The sequence below is a fragment of the Parambassis ranga genome, chromosome 24, assembly GCF_900634625.1.
Source record: "Parambassis ranga chromosome 24, fParRan2.1, whole genome shotgun sequence".
In the NCBI taxonomy this organism is placed as follows: domain Eukaryota; kingdom Metazoa; phylum Chordata; class Actinopteri; family Ambassidae; genus Parambassis; species Parambassis ranga.
Window position 1 is genome coordinate 8,114,760 of NC_041043.1, and position 25,524 is coordinate 8,140,283.

General features: G+C 40.5%; 1 protein-coding gene across 2 annotated transcripts in view; it reads left to right on the top strand.

Annotated features, from left to right (window-relative positions):
- The first annotated feature begins 10,442 nt into the window (after positions 1-10,442).
- The window catches only part of klhl29 (kelch like family member 29), a 181,892-nt gene continuing 166,810 nt past the window's right edge, over positions 10,443-25,524 (top strand). Inside the window, exons 1-2 of one of the 2 annotated variants that reach the window (XM_028397210.1) lie at positions 10,443-10,712; positions 21,214-21,282. The gene's annotated coding sequence lies outside the window, so the exon portion shown is untranslated. Of the gene's footprint in view, positions 10,713-21,213; positions 21,288-25,524 lie in introns of both variants that reach the window. The other variant, XM_028397211.1, reaches the window with a different exon arrangement.

The following is a 25,524-nucleotide window of genomic DNA, read 5'->3' on the forward strand; positions in this document are numbered from 1 at the left end:
TCTGGTGTTTTTGTCCAAATTTATTCAGTAAATAAATTGTGAACTGCTATTTGATTTGATGTTTGTCTTCTCTTCCCCTCGTACACAACAAAACAACATGCTGCAGACAGTGGCGGAGACATTTTACAAACTTAAGTATTCCAGCTCCGACATGAACATTTTTTAGCAGCCCAGCTCAGGTAGTCACACACACCAATGTAATAACTCTCCAAGTACTCTCAATGTGCCCCAATGAAAGCATTTTGTAGGTCTAAATGAGATTGCAGAATTTAAGTGGGTTCCAAATGGACTGTACCTCATCATCTAAATGATCACACACACACAAGGTTGTATGAAAAATGATTGTGCTGCTGCCTCTCTCCCTTCAGAGAGAATCCTGCCTGACCTGTGGCTCGGCTCGGCTGACCTCATCCTGTCTTTGTGTCCGTCGGAGGAAGAAAATTGCTTCAGATTCCATTTGTTCGTTCAGAGCTAGGATGTGTGTTTGTGCATGTATGTGTAGTTGTGTGTGTACTCGGTGCTCTTCCACCTGTCATGTTCATGCAGGGTAATCCTGATTATGGTTACATCTCTCCAACAAAGCAGACAGCTGCTGTAATAACCTAAAGCCACGCTATTTTTCTATTTGAATAAAGGACGCAATGAATATCCTTTAGCTTATGATTTGAAGTCATGGGTTACATCTCAACAACACCTGCCTCTGTACCCTGCCGTTACATCATTTTGAATCTCTTAGTTCTGATGACACATTTTCAAACCCGGCCTGTCTTCCAGCTGATTCCTCTGAGCTGACAGGAGATGAAAGGTTATTGAAAGACTGAATATGATTTCCACAAATAAGGCACTGTGGCAGGCTTCCTGGACCAACCATCACCAGGAAGCTACATAGAAAAAATAGGCTTCCAGATGCTTCGCAATCAAATGTGAAATTGATGGATCTCTGAGTATTTTACATGCAGAGCATGCCTGAAAATGGCACCTTGCTATCATGAAAACATGCACAAAGCTGAGGAGAGTGGACAGATTATTGCCTTCATGAACCTGAGAGAGAGAATGCTAGCCTGACCTCTAGTGGTAACACTGACAGTAGATGTAAAGGACAATTCAGGGTATATAGCTGGAAAGCAATATGAGAAGACTGACTATGCAAAATCTGATCAGATCCCTTATTTAATTAAATACAGCAATGGAAATGTTGGAGTAGAGTTCCGGCTTGGTCTGTCTGAAAGCCATACAGATGCAGATCATGTATCTCAAAGTACAGTATGAGTGTATGTACTTTGTAATAATGCTCCTTCTTCCGTTTGTACTCCTGCCTCTGTCTGTCTCAGGTTCTTGTGAGTGGCTGTGGCTCAGGTGCTCGAGGTTGGTGGTTTGATCCCTGGCCCTGTGTGTCCTTGAGTAACACTAAGTAGCTACCGGTGATTGCATCATTGGTATGTGAATGCTTGTGTGCACAAAAAAATGTGAAGTAGTGCTAAGTGCTTTGAGTGCCTTTGAGTAGAAAAGGGGGCACTGTATATACTATAATACTATCATCAGAAAGCATTTGACCTTTGACCCTTTGGAAAATGGCTGCAGAACATTTGGAGCACAATTATTTGTACCATTTGCATGATGGCAATGATTAAACTGTAGACCCTGGCTGAACTGAACTGAACTGAGAAAAAAAAGTAAAAATGAGTCATATTTTAATGTAAACCTTAAATAAACATTTAAAAAAAACACAATTAAAGAGCTTCTATAATCTGCTGCTGCAACTGTAGCCTTGTATTTACATGCGCAGAGAATATCAGCAGCCCTGATATAAAAAACAGGACACAGTGACACCATATTGCTGTTTCTATTTTGACAGAAGCTGACAAAAGACTGGATGCAAAGACAGGGATTTAAAGCCTCATGGAGACCAGGAGCAGAGCTACATTGTAGACATCCACATTTACCCCCCTCTGCCTGTGACAGGAATGATTCATCTGGTGTTTACACTATTCATTCAGTACTTCACATTTCCACAATCTGCCAAGCTGTTGACATTCATGAACCATTTCAAACCTCAGAAAACACACTAAAAACATCTCTGACTCCAGTTCTGTTTGAGCTGAATAATTGACGTGTGCAGCTTACTGTAATACTGAGACTACGCCTCAGCTGTGTAGTGAAAGTAGGAAAAAGACGTTGATTCTATTTTTTCTTTTTTTTTGGCAGTTTAATGTTCTCGGCTTTATGTCAAGAAGATAAAACAACATAAAATCTGGAGGAGCTCCATTAGCAGTGAATGGAATATTAACTTTTTTTTTTTTTTGGTCTAAGAGCCATATAAGTAATGTCGACGCTGCTGGTTCCAAAACATGCACAATGACCCGCTGGCCTGGAAAATCCTGCTGTCACACTAATCTTCTTTTACAATCCAATCTCTGTGGAGCTTAGAATCAGTGTGAGATAACAGATTTAGGGAGGAAGTACTGTGGTCTATTTTCTCTGATGAATGGGAGATATTAATAATGCAGAATCTCTATAGAGAGATGGAGTCCTGGAGCTCAAAAAGTTAAAATAATAGCTGAAATTCTTTACTTTATTTCATGTCATTACTTTTATGATTCAGTGTGGGTTTCAGTAGACTGTCTGTCTGATTTTCTCCTAAGCCTATAAATGGAGTTTTTGCTTTTGTTCATGGGACATTGTGCCATTTTTTGCAGTGCTTATTCATTAGCCTTGAGGCTAAATGAGGAGGTGAACAAACAGATCATATAAAATGAAGCTATGCTAAGCTTTGTGTTTCCTAGGCTACGCTCAGTCACAACTAATATTACAGTCCTTATGGTTACCAAGAAACAGGGAATCAAAGTGTGTCATGATTCTGTGTTTCAGAGGTGTACAGCACTTTACTCCTCAGTTACTCCTCAGCTCCTCAGCAGGAACATAAGTATTCTGCAATTCAATTAACTCAGCCTGAGATCAGTTTCGATTTTATAGAACTCAGGGGAACAACACTGCTGTCTCAGAGTGCTGAAAGTTTTTCTGTGTTCCACCAAGCTGCTCCAATTAAGGTTAATGGCATGGTTGTGTAACGATCCTGCTACAACAAGGCCCTCTTCTCAAACACCGCTGCTATTGTGTCTGAGCTTTTGGCAGAATACAGGCATCTCCCAGCGGAGCCGCTCGGCTGTAAAGGTGCTTCAGTGAGCCCTGTCCCTCTGGCGCAGCGCGGTGCACGCGGGTACCCTTGGGTATTCTGGCAGCAGAGTTTTGTGGCAGGGCACCAAAGAAAACACACAGACAACAGATGGCCTCTGTTGTCTTCCGCCCAGCCATGAGGCTTCGGCTGGCTCCTGGTCACAAAACTCACTGAGCAACAGGGACAGAGCAGAGCTCACTCAGGTGGATGTGTGTGTCATATTTGAACTGTATGGTTGTGGTTTATTGTCTTATGAGGAATTTATGGGGGGCAGTTAAATGACAGATGTGTCCTTTATTTAATTCAACTTTAAGTTTCATTTTTGTGTTAAACTGCCTTCTTTGCAGATAAACTGCAAAGTCCTCTGCAGAAACATACATTTACAGTTAATTCTTTCAACACTAGATGGTGCTACAGTTTCACACAGTACTGGCCGTTGAGAAGGGTTCATTTTAGGGGAGGCCTACAGACCAACATAGACAGTTGGACTCTTTTTTAAAGGTCCATTAGTCTGTATATGTTCTGCATGCAAAATTGTTACCATTGTGCTGTTATATGTTATGGACAGAGCTGCACTGGAAACTCTGTGTTAGAGATGCATATTTTATCTGGTTGCCTATGCCAATATGATGTTTATGTCATTTAGTATGTGTGTTTTTCTTCTTCTGTCTTTTTAATTTTCATGTGCTGTGATTAGTGATATTTACATAGCTTGTTAAATTTGCATTAGGAAAGCCTGTGGTTGGGCCTGAGACAGTTAGCAAACAATATGAGCATCTTTCAGCTGAAAACACACACAGACTCTCTGTACACTCACCAGCATGATGACACCCTTTTTGATGCTGGTGCTGCCATTAGTCACCGTCTTCCCATTATGCTGTCGAGTGTATTTTGACCTTCGAACTTATGTATACAATTGAGAAAGTGATTGAGAAAAAACACATCAATCATTGACTCACCTCTATCCTTTAAAAATTCTGTGGTAGCATCACCCTGTTAATGAACTCTTAACAAGCCATTTAGTATCTGTTAAGCGACTTTCTAAGCTTTTAAGAATGGCTCTGCTGTGGGAATAACAGTGCATTAAACAATGGTGGGTGGCGGTGGGCGGTGGTAGCGTGGGGTCGAGGGAGCAGGAAGTCGTGAATGTGGCAGGCCTGCACAAGTAGCTGCAGGAAATAGGAAGGAGTCGTTCCAATTAAGTGCGTGGAATATTTTTATACAAGTTGCTCGTTTTTGAAGCTCTCACCCTAAAAATGTTTGTTTTTATCGAGCATTGCCCCAATTATGTGGTCAGTAAACAGCATAATCAGAGCCTCAAGATGACAGAGAAAATTGGAGAGTGGTCTTGCATGCTGTCTTTGCTTTTCACACTCTTTTTGTCAATACCCAATTATCCTCTCTGTTGCTTTTCCTTCTGATAGCGCATGACTTAAAATAGCTTTTTTTTGGGGGGGGGGTTAGGGAAAAGGGGGGCAGTGTTTTCTAATTGCCACAATTCAGAGTGACTTGATGCATTGATCATCCATTAAAAGGCTTTAAACGGAGTATAGATAAAGCTGGGTCGGAGCTGAGCAGTAATGACACGTAGGTTTTTTTTTCATGTAGCTTCAATAAAGCCCCTCTTCTTTTTTATTGGTTCTCACATCTGTGGCTGATATGAACAGCTGTATTGACTCCAGGTATCAGATGAAGCATAGCAGGCGTTTTTACGCGTCTCATACAGTAATTATTGGAAATACATCCTCGGGGGGGATGACAGGCGTGAATGAAATGCGTTTGCAGGGTCTCATGTCTGTGATAATTACTTCCATGTTGGTCAAGGACGCTGTGGTATATCAGTGCTGATCATCTTTATATGACATGTGTGCTCTCATTCACTGGGTTTTGCAGATATGTGCAATGATTATAGAGTAGAAAATATGTGATGTGTTTTCATAGCATGTCAGTTTTGTTACACTTTTTTTAGACATATATTAATATATATACTTTTTACAGTGTGACAAATGAGGAAGACTTGAAACGCTATTTTTGTCTCTGCTAAATATCAACTGAGAATCACAGAGTGGTTTAAGTCCTGGTGGGCTGACTTGTGCACCCCCATAAAAAAAAAATCATCTGGCTCAATGAATCAGAGTCTTGACTGAGCCAAATTGCCTGAGTGTGCCCTGTGGGAGAGATAATTGGGTGAAACAGGTTGTTTTTGTGCCTTGCTGAGGTACAAGAGAAGCAACAAAAAGAAGAAAACATGGACCTCTCATTTTGGAAAAAACCTCTGAAGCGTGCAGTGTCTAGTTTTTTTTGTTCATGCTGACTTGATGCTTTCAGTCAGGACACTGTAAAAAACACACAGTTCTGAGGGTGAATATGGTGTTAATTACATATTAAAGTAATATGTAAGTACAAGCCCAAGAGAATGGACAAAAATCTGGGGACAAGACAATGTATAGTGGAGTGAGAACAACATAAAAGTCATATAATATTCCATAGGAGTGAAGGGATGAGGCATGAAGTCTAGTTTAAACTGCCTGTGAGTTGAGAAGCTACCCATGAAATAATGTTAGATCCAAGAAATCACAAAAATACTCAGCTGCTTATTTATTTATTTGATAAAAGCAGCCTTCAGCTTTTCCCATTTGGCAAGTTTACGCAGCATATATTTATGGAAATATGATGTGGCAGCTTTAATATAAACTAAAATAAAATCGAGAGAGAAGTTGGAAATGCTAAAAAAAATGCAGCTTATTACATTACACACATTACACAAGAAGATGCTCACTGACAACCAAACGGCTCCAAATATATCCGTTAAATATCAAGAGAAGAAGTCATTAAAATAAGTTTTATCCACTGATCATTTACATACACACATGCACACACAGTGTCCCTCCACACAGTCACACAACTCATGCCAAACAACTCTGCAGAGTTGTGATGTAATTAGACTTGTTAATTGGAAAAGAGCCTTTCGCCACCTGCGGCAGTAAGTAAGTGTGAGTTTGTGGTCATCTCTGCAGAAATAGTCCTGTTAATTGTTTTGGTTTCCAGGCAGCCATGGTGGAGGAGGAATGTGACAACACAATGTCTCTGCTGGTATATTGAGAGACACCGCCAGCGACTTCCAGGGTTTATTGTCATAGGAGTGGCAATTTAATTCCCATTCCATCCACATAAAAAAAAAAACACTCAAACGTCCCTGAAAGAATGGCAGGCGTTCAACCATGCGCTAACTACCTGTGTTCACTGACAAGCACGAAGATAAAGAGCAGACAGGAGAACTGTTTTACATCAAAAAAAATCTGTCTTCAACAAAGACAAGGCGAGAAACACTTTGATAGTTTCAGAGCAGCATAAATGTCATTATGATTTAACGCAGGCCAAGTACCTCCACCCAAAGGCCCTCTTTTAACAACATTTGCATTTCTGAAAACTTGGCATCTTCACAGGCTATAATCACGCTGAATACAAATTTTAGTTGACTGGATGTTGTGTATTCCTTTTTAAAGATGCCCCACGAGTGCCCCTGTTGAGGATGCTAACATTCATTCACATTTCCTTTGCTGATCAGAGAGTCATGGCAGCTAATTAATCATTTAGCAAGTTCTTTGGTGGTCAGGCCGTGATTTGAAGAAGAAGAAGCTGCTCAGAGACAGAACTCTCGCAGCTGCGATTCCAGCCAGATATGGATTTCATAATGGATAAACACAGACTTACTGTCTGCTTCATCTCCTTCTAACAAGATAAATGTGTTGACTCTTCCCTTTTTCCCATAATTCTGTCACAATGCCAACACAAGTCTCCCACTCCGGGGTGGAGTCTACTTTATACTCATTCACAGCTACTGCAGAGAGGATGTCGTCTCCGATGTATATGTGATTATCTCTATGTTATTGTTAGAAGCCTTAATGATGTCATGAACGGGTTAATTATACAAACAATTTTCATTTGTGCGTGTTTCTCTGGCCTCATCTCTGCCTGTTCATGGGGGCAGAGACTGATCCTGATGGTAGGAAAATGTGAGGAAAGTGTATCATAAGATGACGAATTGTGTGTTTTAAAATTATCTTTATGCATAAGCCTCTTAACCTGTTCCTGATGCTTAACCTCAGCCACACTCAACCACGATTAAAAACTGAAAGACTATATCTGGGCTGTATTATTGACCAAATGTTGACAATAACTCCCTTTAGAGCCAGCCTAAAGTGGCCATCTTTTGTCATTTCTGTTATTTCTTGATAAAATATTAATTCATAATGCATTTTCATACACACAGATAGTTTAAGAATTTGGTCCAGATTATTAAAGACACAGCATAGCATGTGTTGAATCATCCTTGGGTAAGACATTGAGCCTTCAGTTGCCCCTGATGGCAGGTTGGCTGTCATCGGTGTGTGAGTTTGGGTAAAATGATGTTTCTATAATTATCATTCCTTCCCTTGAATATCATTAAATTAAGAAATATGTAAAACATATCAATCACATAAGGGAAGCCACCATCCATTTTTATAGTGTGTGAATCTTTCCAGTGGTCATACATAAAAAATCAAAATACAGATAGATGTAGATTTAAAAATATACATTTAAAATATTATAACGCCCTGACTTCAATTTTTTCTGCAGTGACCATAACAGGATGGATGCAAGGTACAACCAGGGTGATATATTGTCTGCAGTAAATAATAGATAGATAGATAGAACTTGATTGATTACATCATTCACATAAAAAAGAGGCTCTCAGCTTTAACACAACCCTCGCAGTAGACAGAAAAGACCTGCATTCAATTTACTGTGTTTTTGGCTTCCTTTCATTTCCAAGGATTATACAGACAATAAATCTACACAACGAGATGACAGGATACCTAAACTTGATGAGAATGTTTTTTTTTGCCTGCTGCCCCTTTGAGCCCAATTACTGTTGTTTACAGGTTCCAGATTTTGTCACGTATAGGGTACAGTGAAGGGGATGAGTAACACATGCCCTGCAGACTCATTCTGCATAAGTGAATACAAAATAACAACTCAGCACACCCATACAAACTCAGAAGAAATATGTTTTCATACAAAAAAATGCCACAAATATTTCTCTGTAAACCTTTTTTAGTTTTTAAACCCAACATGCCTGCACTAAGTCGTGCATACAGACACACATACACTTTTGGTAATTATCAGATAACAGCCACCCATTCTTGCTTCCTTTATATCTCACATCGCATGTTTATCAAGGCTTCCATTAGCTGTGGACTTGCACAGCACATCCTCATCCTCAACCCTCCCCCTCCCCTGTCTTCTCCTCTTCCTGTTTTCTGAGTCATATAAGCCTATCACCATCAAATAGTCCCAAAGAGCTTGCTCCACCATTGAACATGATACTCATTTTCCTCTGGGAGGATCATTCCACACAAACCAAGATCTCAGATAGGAAGCTTTATGTTTTTCATACAATGTAAAAAGTTCTTTTTTAATTCAAACTAGCACCTGCAGGCTCGGATTTGGCTCAGTGGGCTCTGCCACAAATTAGCACACATCACCGCACAACTCCGCCGTGGCTGAAAGGCACAGCTGAAAGACTTCTGAAATTACTGCAAAATAGAATTTGACCCCTGATAAGGCCTGCTATCTATTCTGCCAAGTGTGACATTTTGATGCAAGGCTGGATGTGGAGAGAGCTGGAGCATTTTGGAGTGCGTACACTTAAGGTGTATGCCACTGAACGGCGTATTTATACAGTGCTACAGCAGAATGGAGTCTTTAAACACTGTATACATATCATGTTATACTGTGATTTTTCTTGCAAGATAAAAACATGAGACATAATTAAGTACTTCTCCTTCAGATACCAATAAAAAGGCTCTCCACACCCACGGAGGAGTTTCCATTACCCTCACTGATTAGACGTTTGGTAAGGTGTAAATTGGATGAAGCTATGCTGAGAAAAACATGAAGTCCTCAAACTTAATGACCTAATTAGACTAGTGAGTCATGTATAGACTTCAAATATGCTGCATTGTTATTGATTAAACCACAATAAAAGTGCATATATCTGTTCTACCACAACCCTGTAACCGGGTATAGTTGCACACCTTTTCCACATGTTAAATACAAAAGAATGCACATGTGCTATGTTCTGCAATATAAATAAAGTGTGTCTATCCATTTTTTTTATCTAACTTTATAAATAAAATAAAAGAATATGAGTGCATTGGCAGTGTGAAACAGTGAATTCACCTCAGAGGCCTAACCTGATGTTTTTTTGTTGTATGGATTTTCTCTCCGTGCTGATTAGGCCTGTGCTCTAGTTACATTGCATGGATTAAAAACATGACGTCACTCCAACACTACAGATAGATGAGTGATTGCATGGCCCCACCTTAACGAGCAGCCGATAGAGCTGTCAATCAAAAAAAAAAGAGAGAGTGAGAGAGACCATGCACGCCCACACAGTCCTAGAAGGAGAACTAATCAAGCAAAGTGAGTGTGTCACTGCGCTGCCCACAGAGCTTCACAACCAATAGACTCTAATGGCGACATGACAGGGTGATAATCCATCAGGCAATAACAAATGTAAAGCAGCAAATTGAAAGTTTTAGTCTTTCAATCTCCTTTGTGGATTACAGGGTTTCTGTCTGTGTTAATTGCTCCATAAGTTGCTTGTCTCAGAGGCTGATAAGATAAAGTTGAATTATTTCAAATGTAAAAATACACATAAATCCACTAAAAAGATGCAACTTCACTAGGTTTTGAAGAGGCCTATATTATTGTCATTTTGGCTGTTGGCTCCTACTGTTAGGATTCTTTCTTCCCACCATTTTCCTGGCTGCATCACGCCTCTCATTGTGATTATAGGAAAGTGGCTAAAGAAGCAAAGGGGACATTGATTTTAGGTAATTTGTGCCCTGCTGATTGTAATTCCAGCCATCTAATCAGGGGCTGATTTACAACAGGTACGCTGAGTGAATGTAATTACCAGCATTTAACCAGCAGGGAGGACAGAGAAGCAGCAGTTCTTTGAATAAAAAAAACTAGATCACCTCAGGTGAGCCTGTGTAATATTATTCAATGTGTATGGGGAACGCATACGTGAATTTGTTAAACTTCTGATGCTGTGGTGCCAGTATAGGCTTACAGCCCTGCATGCTGACACCTGCAATTGCATACAGTAACGGGTGGGAGGCGCTGTAGGGCTTGTGTGAGCCAAACAAAGTGAAAGGGGAGGAGCAGCATCGGGAGTAAAGTGGCCACACGGTGTGCCAGTCCGTCCAAGCAGCAGTCGCTTACATCTCAGATCCGCCGCCGTGCAGCGAGCGCAGAAAGGCGCGTCTGCCAAGTCCTGTCCACTCCACTTGGTGACGCGCGGAGCCGAGCACAGACAGGCCACTCAACGACCAGCACAAAGCCGCTGCCGCCGCACAGTGTTGCTCCCTCTGCTGTAAAATGCAACAGCGGTCTTTGCGGGATAAAGACAGCATTCATACATAATCAGCCGCCGTAGCGAAACAAGGACAAACGCACAGGAGCAGCGAGCGGCCGGGGAGAGGAGGTAAGTACTCTGACAGCGTAAGGTGCGAACAGTCGCCACGCTGACTCCATGTACGCTTCGTTCTGACATGCTTTGCGTTAGGCAGTAGTTGAGACGGCACACACGGGCACTTGTCCTATCATGAATGAATGAGGAGGATCATCAGTTTCACTGGCAGCCCTTTAGCTGAGGACCATAGCCTACCAAATGGTGTGTACGGCGCTCACGTTGTGCGCAAGCGCTCCCACAAGAAGGAAAACTTCACGTCTCAGCGTGTGAAAACAGAAGAAGTCAGTAATTCAGGACTAACACGTGACTACTGCAGCTGAAGGTTCTATAAAAATATTCTTAAATCAGTCTTAAAAAAACAAAAAATCTGATAAATAAGATTTTATTTAATGGTTAGAGAAAATAAAGTAAAAATAGGAAACAAATCTTTAAATGTGACACACTCTCCCGGATCAGTTAATCCATCTTTTTTTTTTGCATTGTATTTATAAAATCCTATTATTGTATTCTACAGATGTATATAAGTTTTATCCCAGCACTAGGCTCCAGACAGCAAAGCATTACTCATCACAGGTCCCATGTGTTGTTACAGTGAAGAGCTGTAGCCTCAGCTGTGAAGTAGAGCACTGGTTGAGAGGAAAAGTTGTTGATGAACATTGTTTTTTTTTTTTTTTTTTTTAAATCCATGTTTGTGTTTCTTTTTCTGGTGAAGTGAGGTTTAGATGATGGAATTTTGGGGGGTTATTTTGGTATTATCACATTGCGTGTTGTTTTATCATGATGCTCATATCCAACAACACACTTGTCAATCCTCGCTGGTTTCAGTTCTGATGCCTGTTTATGAGCTACTATATATATAAATAGATGAACAGGCATCTGACAGCACTGTGTGTGTGTCGGTTCCTAAATGGATGCACCCCAGAGTTGTTATTGTATTAATGGGCTGAGCATGTGGAGCAGGAGCAGGACACACTTCCCCACTGATGACATTTGAAAACCTAGCAGGCTATCGTGAATCAAGGCAGGGATTAAGGGCTTTAGTCCGAGTCCTCTCTGAACAGACAGGCAGCTCTGCACTCAATAAGGTAAGACAATGCGTTCGCCTCTGAGCTGGGGACCATTTAGCAGAGGTCTCCTCGCCTCATGATGGAGAACTGTCTCTGTATAGGTGGAGGATCACGCAGAGGTATTAGCACACACTACAGGCAGTCTTAACACCCTTGTGTGTGTGTGTGTGTGTACTGTGTATGTAGCTACGTAGCCTCATTGTCAGGCAGGTCTCACCTCTGTGGAAGTATTGTGATTTCTCCAGTTTGTCGCAAGCTTCTTTGCACTAAACTCAATCAGGGATAATCCTTCTATATCAAATGTGATTTAGGTTGGCCTGGGGAACTGCTTTGGCCTGAGAAATTCATTTAGAAATTACCCAGAGGCATTTATCCCATTAGTAAAGGCCAAGCGAAAAACGACTCCTGTTGTTATGGTCAGCAAATTACAATACTGTAGCTCAAGGCCATCTTTTTTATTTCACCCTATTTCCCAGGATGTAGAATGATTCTGCGGGGTAAGGGTTGTATCTTTTTTTTTACTGGCATGTGACATAAACATAACAGTTCCTCGGCTGCTGTAAGGCAGCAGCATGGATGAGATGGAGCAGTGTATGTACGATGTAAAGCTTATGTTTACCTGCATAGCACAATATTAAAATGTAGCCTGCTTATTCTGTTGGAGTAGTGGATATAAGAAGGCCAATCTGAACCAACACGCCTCCAATCAAAATGAAAATGAAGAGCATGAATGAGCTCCATTTTCTCTAAGGTTAAGAGGGGGAGTCGTTTTTTTTAGTAATCACTTAAAGACATGCTCTTGCAATTATTTTATGCAATTTGGAATAATTAAAGCCAGTTGCATGGGCTTCTATACTGTATCTGCATGTTTATTGCTGTATAAAGGCAGCAAACATGCAGCTGATGCAGGAATGCACTTTTTTGTTTGGTGCCCATTCACCTTGCCGAAAGTCGTCACAATCGCACAGACCGTTACCACTTTCACACGCTTGGCAAAAGACAGCAGCTTGGATGTCGCACTCTAAATGAAATCCTGACTGTTTTTTGGGGTAAAATAAGGAAAGGAAAAATAATCCTGTAAACAAACTGTACTGATGAAATTATAATTGTTTTTTAAGTTTCCATATTTCATGTGACTAAATTAAAAAAATGCTTCTTTTCTATTTTCCTGTGAGTTATATCAGACGTTGGATGTCTTTCTGCTGATGATAATAAATCTTCTGCCAGCAGCTGGTTAGCATAGACACAAAAACACAGTGGTTTTCACACAGTTTAAACTGCTGGTGCTGCTGCTGGGGGCTAGCTTCACACTGTAATTACTGTGGTATCCATGTTTTTCTCCTGACATTCAGCAAGGAAGCTTACAACTGTATCTCTCACCATTTGGACCTGTTCCCTCAGCTGCAGCCACGTTTCCTGTTCTACGTATTCACAATGTGCTGTAAACTGCGCAGTGTGTCAGCAGTGTAGTGCTTTGTATACCGTATGCAGGCAGGCCTGTGCGATGCACACCTTTTTTTTAATTTATTTTCCACTTACACTCTCCTCTTATATATGAATAGTGTGTAGCTAGTAGTCAAAATGTGTTTCATTGGATGGCGGAGGCATGACCAACCCTTCGCCGCCTCTGATTGGCTGCCACCTGCCCCCTTTAAAAGTTGGTTGGTTATGCTTAAACGTGTGTTTTGATGATTGGTTGGAAGTGAGCGCAGTTATGATTGCTGTGGTTGATTCATTGATTCCTTCACTGTCAACTGTAGATGGATTTGGATGTGAGAAATAATACATCACTAATGAGCAACATTAATTAATTACATGTTGTAAAATGTGAACATATCTTTAGACTTCGGGACACAAATAAGCAGACATTCAGAATTATTATTTATTATGGATGTCTTATTGTGAAAATACTTGTTGCTATTTGTTAAATAAATGTTTATTTAAAGCCAAATAAATGAGTGTGATGTTACCATCTCACTTACAAATGTTACAGGGAGAAATAATTGCAACGTGTGATTGGATGGAGGTCTATAAAAAAAAAAGTTAATTTGTTTGGTTGGGTGATTGGCGGATGGTTTGTGTGTGAATATGCAGATTTTCAGTAATCCTGTTCTTAGGAGAATCCAGGATATCAGAATCAACCAATCAGAGGCAGAGTAGGGCGGGGTGAGTCTGCATCGATTCACTTCTCGCCTCAAACCATGAAATATTTAAATAAACAGAATAAATAGGAAGGCTGAGGCAAGATCCTTTTAGGGTACATTGAAGGTGATATTTAGTTAGTTATTTAAACTGATTTTTAATTTTTTAAGTGCACTGGATGTAACAGAAGGCTCAGTAATCTGGACCTGAGCTTCCCTTAATACACTGAAAGGTCTCACGTTTGAAGCATTTTATTTTGAAATTCAGCTGTGTATAGTATAGCTGAGTATATGTGCATCAGACCAGTGGAGGTCAAGGAATGTCTGCAGATGGTTTACTTGACTGTTAATGATCATTTCAGAGGTAGCCCTGTAACAGACCAGCTGTTTAAATAGACACTTTACAACCTCTGGTCAGTTAGACTTTCAAACTGCATAATTACCGTGCTGCTTCACCTGATAGTTGGCCCCTCTTATGTTTTGTGATGATCCTTACCGATGATGTTTTTGGCCATACAGATGTCTCCTTCATCCTCTGTTGTTGTTATTCTCCACACATGTCTGTTTCTGTTGTTTAAATAAGTGGTGTGCAGCAGCATGCTTATCAAAGTCCTACTGTAGATTTTTTATTTTTAAAAAGCTTGTTTAAAGTAGCCCTGCTGAAGTGGGGAGAGATGCAGACTTTATTCAGGACCTGCAGTTGTACAGGGAAGCTCTGTTTACTTGTGATCACAGTGAATTTTAAGAGGTCTTCAAGGCCTTGTTTATTCGTCTGTGTAGAGACCTGTCTTGAGGTGGTCGGCTGTGTGAAGCCTTGATAACAAAAAGATGACGGTGGTTTCACTGAGGCAGACGACGAGATCTAATTTTCTTTAAGACCAAAGCACATCGTGGCTGCCTCTGTTTGGCTCTCGGTGTTCTAACACCTGTAAATAATCGGTAGCTGTAACCTTCTCAGTTTCTATTTTTGCAGACTGTGTGGAAAACCCGGAGCTATCCCTCAACACGGACAGGTGTGACACTGTTTTCTAACCACAATAAAAGATGGACACGGTTCAGACATTTATAGGGTGAATTTTACTTACTTGCCAACAGCTCTGCATCATTCAGGCTGCAGTTCCCACCACAGCCTTTGTGCTTCCCTTATTGGATTTCAGCGGCAGTGATATCTTGCTTGAATATGCTGCTGAATATTTAGCATCAGCAGCTATTACAAAGCATAATATACTTGCTAACACATGAGGGCAAAAGGCCATGAGCAAATGCAGCTAGCTTCCCGAGCTCTTTAGAGATCAGCGAACTATGAAAAGCAGTCTCTTCAGTTACCCTCTTGAACAGAGTCGCTGAAGGGCCAGTGATGCTGGTATCATATTTCTAAAAAGCCTGCAGTTTCCCAGTTCACAGACCCAAATGGTCTCAAAATGCACTAAGCTGTGAACCTCCTGCATCCAGGGTGACTTGAGTGAATGGTTTGCAAATATTTCTGTCTTTTAAAGTACGTTTATTTTTTTACTATTTTGATTTAATAGGTAAGACATGTATTGACATTGACATGTAGATGTGTGTTCTTTATGTTTTTAAGTTGTGTTGCCTAGAAACCAATACAAACCAACCCGGCCTAATGGTGCCTGCTCTCATGGATGCATTCATGTTGACTATAGCACTATGTTGTATGTATGCATGTATGTCGTCTGTTGAGTGCTGTGCATTAAGCCCATAGTGTTGTGGCCTCTATATTTTCTATGTAGTCCATCAGCTCTGCCTTCCAGGAAGCAGAGCCAAGCTTACACTGCTCAACAAAATGCTGGGACTCATTAGGCCCCGAGCAAGCAAGCTGACACCAAGAGCCAGAGCCAAGGGCCATACTTACAGATAAGCACCCAATTCCAAATTTACCCAAAGCTTCAACCAGAATGTTACTTAATGTGGCGCTGGTTTTTTTTCTGTACACAGAAAGAAGCAACAGTCATAATCACAAATATGGAGCTATTACCATGATTCTAATACCCACATGAAGTGTTTAAATTCACTTGACATCTTTGGGGATGGGTGGTGGGGGTGAGGATTTGGTTTGGACTCGGGCCTGCGGGGCAGCGTCTCAGGGCCCCTTCAAGCTGCTGTGTGGTGAGTGTCTCCACAGGGGGCAGGTTAAGCCTGTTAGTCCCATATGATGACACAGCAGGTTTTGTCCACAGATTCTAGGGGTGGAGAGATGAGAAGGAGGTGGACATAGAAAATCTTCTTTTTCTATCTTGTAGCTCATCACCACCAGAGTGGCCACCGCCAATTTTTTTTCTCTCTCTCTCTCTTTCTCCCTCTTGTTTATGCCGGGGCCCCATTACAGTAAGCCTGGCTGCAGGAATATTTCTGCTCTGCGCCTATCTGACAGCCACAGCTCCCCTGGCATCTCCTTTATGAACCTTAGTCATTTTAATAAGGTACACTTTACAACCTTATCTCCACTTTGGAATAAACATCATCTATAATATAATATAAAACATATTTCTAGGTGTGCCTGAGTTGTTAAAAATGCAGAATATAGCAGACATTATTGGAGAGTGCACCGGTCCTTAGAGGGACACGGATGTATTATGCAATAATTTATTTGAAATTGAATAATTGAATCTGCCTTGAGGAGAAGCGGAGCTTAAGAGCGGCCTGCTGGAACAGGTTTCGAGGTGGAATGTCAGACTCAAACCAGCTCTGTCCGCTTGAAGCAAACCAGACTTCAAATTACTTCAAGAGGAAAACAAATTTCACCGGTCACTGAAGTCACTTGAACTCATTCACTTGTCTTTCTTCTCAGAATCACAGGAAATTACAATAAAACAGTTGGAGCTGTGTGCTGCTGTCATTTCAGTCGCCAGTATATAGTTTATGTGCTGCAGTAATTGTACAGTGGAGTGTTTCTGCCTTGACTTTGGCACTTGTCTTGGTGTTCAGAAGAAAGCATAGCACATTAAATATTAGTTAATCTCAAGGAGCCTCTCCAAGTAACCTTCTAAAATAATTTTATTCAGAATTACATCTTGCAGGATTCTGTTTGCCTGCGTTTCACTTTGAGAGACTCTGCTACTGTAAAAGTCTGAATCATTTGTCTCCAGTGTAGAAATAAATATGTAAATAGTTCACAATTAATGGAAGGTTTACATAACAGCGACTTACAGCCATGTCTGATTTGCATACTCCAACAGTGCAAGTTGAAAGGTGGCTTTTCAGTTAAGAGGATACATAAATCATGTGTTTGCGGAAGGTGTGATGTGCATCTGTAATCGCGTCCTATTTACAACCTGTTTGCCTTAGCTCGGATGTACTCTTCCAAGAGGCTACAGCAGCTTATAAAATGTTGGCCCTTTCCCAAGCACCGAACGCTGTGATGCATGCACTCCAGTGCTGATTAATTCATGCTGGCAGTAGATATTCCCCCTGTATAAATACCTGCAGCACAATGACCGGGATCTGTAATTGTGTTTTAGTAATTATTGTATGACATCTGGCAACAGGCTGTTTTTATTTGCACACTGCTAAAATGTTGTCTGGGGCAGAGGCTTGTTCCATGGATACACTCAGTGAATGATAGCACCTACAGACACACTTTCTAAGTTTATATGTATAACTTATATATAAGTTTATATATATTCATATGACATCTCTCATACTCTTTGTCACCTTGACACCTTGACTTGACCAATCAGAGCAGACAAGGCATTTTTGATCATGTAATAATGTGGAAGCACACTGAGAGAAATGTAGTCATCATATTTTCACATTTGGACTACTTGACGTTTATACAGAAATCACAGGAGCATTGGTATATATTTACCTTCCCCTTACATCTATATGTTACACTTGAAAGTCAAACTGCTGCCACTCATATGTGCAGCCATGGGAGCTAACAATCAAAGAGAAGCTCAGAAAGACAGAAAGAGTAATGCTCGTGCTCACTCTCTCTGTGCAGCTCACACGTTTTTATGTGTTTCAGTTTAGCTTGTGTTTTGTATTCAAATGCACGCCGACTCTGCCTGCGATAAAACTGACCATAATGTTAATAAGGCGGCAGCCGAAGGTGCTGTTGTAAAGATATCTCGTGTCATTGCTCAGAGCCTGTGGGCTCTGCCGTAGTTTTTATAGCTTTCCTGAGTAGACATTTCTTTTTTCTCTCAGCCTTTGTGAGATAGACCCATCCATTACTTCTCTCTGGACATGAATGTATTGCTGCTTGGAAAAGAAGCCTTTTGATTTCATGAGAGAAAATATTACACTGTAGTCACACCAGTCAGTGGTAATTTGACAGTCTGGCTGTCACAAAGCTGCTTAAATTTTTTTTTTAGGAGTCCGGACTTTGTTTTCATGGTTATATTGCGTATCTTAAATCTCACAATTCACCCTGAAACAAAATGGCCCACTTGAAAACAGCTCCCAAAAAACCCCTTTGAGAGCGGAGCCAACGTGATGGCAGCCAAGTTTGATTATTAATGGCGGGTCTCTATCTCTCAGGTCCTAATTGGTCTCTGCTGATTGCTGAGCGTTCTGATTAAGAAATGCCATTAAAATTGATGTATTATGCTTCCAAGAGTTTTTCACAGTTAGATAGCTGCTTCAATCAATTGATAATTACATAGATGATTTATAGCCGAGCCTCATTTTGACAAGTTTACAATAATTGGCACCATAGAACTTTTTTTTTCTGTACATCCACTGAATAAATGTATTTTTTTTTTATTTTTTTTTATTTTGTACCCCAGGTTTACGTTATAAATCTCAGATGATTTAACTCATTATTTGGAATGAAGTCCAGTATAGTGACTTTTGGACAGAAAGAGTGTTTTTCATTACAAATATGCAAATATATAATTGAAGGATGAGGAGACGAACTATAAATCTATAGGGAGAAGCCAATGAGGTGGTTAATGATTGCTTTGTGTGGAGTTAATGGAAAACATCGCTAATTTCATGGCAAAGTAAACATTTTTCCTACGGGGTTTCCACACATTTTTACTCATAAGAATAAAGCAACAAAGAAAATCCAGGTTTTGTTTACACGCTTCACGCCGACAGGGTGAAGCGTGTCCATATACACAGTCCAATACACGGTCATAAAGTCTTTATTGTCCTTTGCATTGTTCTGTATTTATGCTTTAAATGATAATCCTCTAAGAACAACGAGAGGATGCGTTCAGCTGCATAACCTTTGTTGCACATGTTGGACATGCTCTAACTTTTAATAAGCTTATTATAGCTGTGTTACATCGACACCCACATGTCAGAAGCTTTATTTAGAGTGGCATTTGTTGCAGTAGCAAATACATTTTAACTATATAAAGTGATGGTGGAAAGAATCGTTTTTTAATACAAGACAAGCGACTGTCTACTTCATCATCCTCTCACGGAATATTTGGCGAGGAAGCCCTTTTCATTCCTGCACAATCATCACAATGGAAATCACTTTTTTCTTTTAAAGTATAAAGAAACAGGCGTTGATTCACCATTTTTCATCCTGAAAGGAAAAATGCAGCCAAAATCATGTTCTACAGACTATTAAGTCAGGCGTGATGTATGCGAGCTGGAAGTAGAGTCTGCAAAACATGATGAATGAGCGTTCAATAACATTTAACTTTTTGAAAAGGTTTCCCTGTCTGCTTTGCCTCAGACATATGGTTCTACTCTGCAGCCCATCCTGAGAGCGCTCTGTATCATCAGGGGTATTATACTTTGAAGCAGAGCAGATACTTCACCTGCTTCACTACCTCTTGTTTTTTTTAATATTTCTGGCAGTGAGTCTTAACAGAGGGACAGCGAGGAGACAGAGAGAGTTGTACCTGCACATCACAACACAAAAGCTTTTGATTATTAGCTGCCCGGCATAATAAGAGCCTGTCAGTGCCTTGCTCAAAGACTGAATGATTGCTGTTTTTTATTAAAGATGGTCTTTCAGCTTGGTGTGGAACTGCATTCTAGATCTGTTGTACTGCATAGCTATTAAACTGTACTTTTATTTGGATGTGAGACTTGAGTTGGCCACCCACCATCAACAAATTAAAAAAAAAATAAAATAAAAAAAAAGTTTGGCTAAAAACGATGAGGATGGCTCACAGATAAGTACAAACCTGTTTCCTTTGTTCCTACCAAAGAAACAGGCTGATTGTTCTTTTTCTACTAAGAAAAGTGGCGGAATGGGAGAATGTTTTCTGCTGCATTTTTTTTATTCTGTTAAAGGAAGCTTGATTTGACCATGTGATCATGAATGTGTAAAAATTAGAATGCATAGGTAAAGAAGAAAGGTGGTAATATTCATAATAGAAGAAGATTTCCAGTAAAAACAAAGCGGTGGTGGATAGTGTTGCCTTCAGGTTTATGATCTATGAAGGGTCTCTGTCTGTAACAAAGCCCTCCTCGTGCTCTTTGATTGAAGTTGGGTGTTTATACAGATTTTTTAGATCATGAAGTTCAGTACAGATGTCTTTTTTTTTTCTCCTTCTGAGATGAAAAAGTGCATCATAAAAACTGATCCATAGATCGGGAGTGTGTTTTTTTTCTGTACAAGTTCACTCCTTTTGTTTGCCACATTGATCTTTATTTCTTTCATTTTCTGTGATCAAGCTGTAATTCAAAGAATAATTGATGTCTTTTTGTGTGTGTGTGCTTGTTTTTCGACAAATGTCCTTGTACACACACACACATGCTGTCTCACAGACAGACAAACAAAGAGTGAGATGTGGTGACTTCCAAAGGCTGCCACCGCAGAGGAGTCAGATGATCGCTTTTTTTTTGTTTTGTTTTGTGTGTTTTTTTTTTTTACCAACACCAGCGCTGTTGTTAACATTACACAATGAAAGGCTTTGAAGTGTCATCTCCCTCTTCTTTGTCGTCATCTTATAAAGAGCAGAGCTTTCAGTTTGGTGTCTGCATGCGGTTTTATTTGCACTCATTTTGCTAGCAGTCCCAGGGAGCTTTCCAAACATATGCCTTCTGTTTAGCCTTTTCCTCTGCCAAATTATCCGCCGCTGACCTCTGATATTCTCTCAGGACAGTTGGGGGAGTTATTGATAGGTTTTGCTCGGTGCGTCTCTGTGCAGTCGTTTATCTGTTCCCCAGAGGTTACACTAATAAATCTCTTCTTGCACACTTGAATGTGTTTTTTTTCATGCTTTTGAGTGAAGGGACGCCTGATTCTTTGGCACTAACAGATGGCCGACACGAGAACATTTTGGCCCACATTTACAGATGGATTCATTTTAATTTGCTGTTTTTTTAAGCCTCACCACACTCACCTACTGTTATGTTGTTGTTGTTTTTTCTCTGCAGGTGTAGACAGCAATACACAAAAGATCTAATTTGTCTGTGATGAGCATCCCCATCCACCAGAGACCAAAGGTACGGTAAGATATGAAAAGCTCATTATCTTATGTCCCAATAAACATCTTATTATGAGAAGCCACACAGTGCGGTACTAAAATATAATAAAAGAATGAGTCAGTCATACTCTGCCTCATCATTTTATTCTGCACTTATGTTTTCCCATAGAAACCACTGTGATCTATTTTCATTTGAGTAATTTTACAAACATTATTATTGTTGTTAAACAGAATTTAGATATGAAATAATTCAATTTCTTGGGCTATATTTTTATATGTGCTATACATAGCTTGTGGTACCGCACGTGGTGTTGGCCTGGTTTGTGGGTGGGGCTGGAATTATTTGACATACAGCGTCATTAATTTTGCTCGACTTCCCTGTTGTGTCTGCAAAATGAGCTACGTCCGTCTTTGTTTCTTCTCTTGCAATTCCATCAGCAAGCAAAACCAAGTTGGTCTCCAAGCAATTACAGGGTTAGAGCCTGATCTCAGGTCATTAAGAGATAGGATTACTCCTGGACGGCGAGACCCCAGGAATGTACGGACCCCTCTGGTGGTCTGCTCACCGCTGATGAAATAGAATTGAATTAATGGGGTTGCCCACTGTGAGGACTGATTAGAACGACATACTGCTTTTGATCCCTTAGCGAGGTGACCAGGCGTGGGCGCCACAGGCATCGTGGACGGGCGGGGGTTGGGCTGTGTGTGTGTTTGTGTGTGATTACGTGTATGTGCCCGTCCTGGGTCAGTGCATCACTGATGAACAGGGCTCATTATGTGCGCTCTTTGTCGAGGTTCAACCCTCACTGGGGGGGCTTCAGGTGCACAATCGTTCTGTGGTTTGTGGAAAGCTCATTCTATGGCCAAATGCACTGTTGTGCTGCATACATTGGAAACGGCTCATCTCACCTGCAGCTTGTTTTGTAGTCTGATCAAGAGCTGGACATTTGCTGGTTGGGGCTGCTATCAATTTAAGGTTAGAAGTTACCGGTACATGCTGACCTGTGCTTGTTTATATTGACACAGTGGAGCAGGCTAGCATCCTCGCTAACACAGGGTTCATTAATTTAGAGAGTATTTCTTTTTTCTATAGTTTTAGATATTGATTTTTTTTAAATATACTGGTTTAGATATAAGGGCACATTGTGATTTTTTTTTAATGCTGTAAAAACTTGACAGTCATGGCTTAGCTGATATCATACATTACACAGAAACACATAAAAAAGCAAATATTTGCTTTTTATTGCTCAAGAGACCTCAAGCTGTGAAAACAGCATAGTTGGAGGAATCTGCTCGACAAACTGTGAGGACACCATTGATCAATTCTCTTATTCTACAACCTGTCTGGTTCAATGCTCACCACACCTGCTTTCATTGTGGTTCTGTTGCCTGTTGTCTTTAGTGCTTTGTGTTGTTGGTTTTAAGTGTTACATAAGTTGATGAGGAACACTTGAGTGTAACATTACGCCTTTGTGGACATGGCTTTCTCTTCTTCTCTCATTAAGGCACCACCACCACCACCAGCAGCAGCAGCAGCAGCAGCACTTGTTGGGATGGTATAAAGTCTTTCTGATGTCTCAATTGCAGGCATCCATTGATTGTTTCAGTCACGCCCACTTCTCCCAGTCTTTCCTTGAACTTCACTCTCCACTCACATCAACAGCCCAGTGCAGCACTACACTTCTTACTAATGCCATTAATGCATTCCTGGCAAGACTTAAATTGTCAGCTTTATTTATTTAAATGTTTCCCCACATTTTCTTTTCGCTTTCAATTAAGGAGCCTCTCCTCCACATTTGAATGTGATCAATCAGAACGACCTCAGTCGCATTTGATGACACTTATGAAAACTTTTTGATTATACCTCGGCCAACAGTTAATCCTGACTTAATAGCAATGCAACACCCTGTCCTCACAATTTATAACTCTGTGGCATGAAATTATAGGCTTTCAGTATAAAATTATGATCAGTAGTTCTCTGGTTTTTGTTACAATCATTCTCTTTTCAGCTGATTGTAACCACAGCATGCAGCAACTTTTGAATAAAGTACTTACTCTTTTGTATTTTAGTGAGTAATAACAAAAGAAAAGAAAGGTGTTACAACTTTGAAGTTCCACTGTGTGATGACACCGCATTCATCTTACCCACTAATTGAAAATGTCTATGGGAATATCTTATAGCCAGTGGTTACCCGCCGGCTATAAGGTGTCACCATCCGTCTCTGCGTGCCTGTAAAGCTGTGAGTGGTTTCAGGGTTTTCCATTAGTTGCTTATGACTGTTCTCACGCCAAACAAACTGCAGCACATTTAGCTCGGAGTAGCACATACTGTAGAGCCCTGGTGGGGTTATTTGTTTCAGAGCCAAGTTCGAGTGCTGTTGTTCTCATTTTAAGCAAAAAGAGTTGCAGAGTTTGTTTAAAAGCACTCCAGACATTCTTGGTGTGAATGTGCCCTAAATCCTCACAGCAGAGTGTGAGAAACATGCAAAAAAAAAAAATACAATAGCTAAATTATCAAAAATATCCTGCTGCTTGCCAATTCTGTTACTATAATTCAAGCTGGAACCAAACACAGTAAGTTGTTGTTGTTGTTTTTTTTTAAAACCACATACCTTGGGAAGTAATGGTCATCATCACCCTTGTTTTGCCCGCCTTGTGCTGTTTATGTTGGGCCCCCAGACGGTAAACTGGAGCTGTCTGCCAGAATCATTCTCAAGGCCTCCTTAAGTAATGATAGATGACAAGCTTCTGCAAGGAGGAAAACAGGTCCCCTGGTAGCGCGCAGAGCATCTCAAACAAAGGTGCCATCAGCTGGCAGTCTACCTGCCGCACTATTGAGGAGGAAGGATGGGATGTGTGGGGTGGACTGAATAAAAGACTGGAGGGGACTGAGCAGCAGCAGCTAATGAGAAAGAAAGTTGCCTCTCTCCTGTTGAAGACTGAGTAAATTACTGCGAGGTGTGTGTGAGAGTCCTTATTGTCAGGTTGTTTAAAGCGACATTTCAGTTCTCTGCTATGGTCCTTTCAGCGTGAGTCACAAAGAACAGAGCACAGGGCGGCATTTTCTGCAATAATGCTCATATGGTGCAAATCTGCTGGATGAGCTGAGAGCCATTACTGTGGGAGAGTTGGTGATTAAACCAAACCACAGTTTTAATGCTTTACCACTGTTAGGCACACAGACACAGATTCTCTGGCATCTGAATTTGTTGTTTCATGGTTAGTGACAGTGGACCTATTCTGCATTCGATTAAATATTTAGTGTGCAATCTATACCTCTTTAGATTTGTAAAGGTATTGATGGCCGCAGGCTGTGGGAATAATGTATTTAATAGTGGAGCAGCCTCTATGAAAGACACTTTACCTTGACTTTATGCACATTCAAATTTTCTGTACTTTGCTATTCATAGATTATGGTCCTGCACATGTTTTGCACATGTTTTGCCACTGTGTTCAGGGTTGGTATGCATTATAAGTGTTTTTTTTGTGTTCTCAGTGATCTCAGTGATCTTATTCATAAGGGAAAGTGATGCGGCACAAAATAAATAGAAAGTTAGAAAGTAGACCTTAGATTATTTGGACCATCCAGGTCAAGAATTGATTTTTTTTAATGCGACTCAGTTTTCAAGACACTCTATTAGAGCAACATGTTTCATTATTGATTCATCTGTAAATTATTTTCTCAATTAATCCATTAACATTTAGTCTAAAAAAAATGTCCGGAAATGCTGGGAAACATGGTCTCTACTACAGTCATTCACATTCTGTGTGTGCGCCACAGTGTGTGTAGTTATGTATCCTTCCTTCTAATGTTAAATGACACTGTTATTTTATGAGTTAAATAAATATTAGCATGTCCTTTAGCATTTAAGTCCATGGTACTTCATTACAGTTTGTGCTATATGTACCTTTACTTAATGGATGGCCCGCTGTGGCGGGATAAAGATGTTAAGTTGAACATTTTTAGTGTCACATGTCTCCTCCTGCAGCCACATAAGCAGAAATAGTAGAAATAGCCTTGATGTAAGGTTAAGTGCTGTTTTTTAAAACCCTGCCTCCGACCGTGCTCATGGATGGACGTCCGCCTCCCACCATTATTGAAACAAGAAGAAGCCTTCACCTGCTGACAAAGAGGGAAAAGAAGCCTTTAGAAAGGCATTTATCTGGATGCTGTGCAGTGGAGTATTTAGCTGTGGAGGCAGATAATGATGGGGTAGTTCTGGGTAAAAGTACCTTCTAAGCAGAAAAGTAATGTCACTAA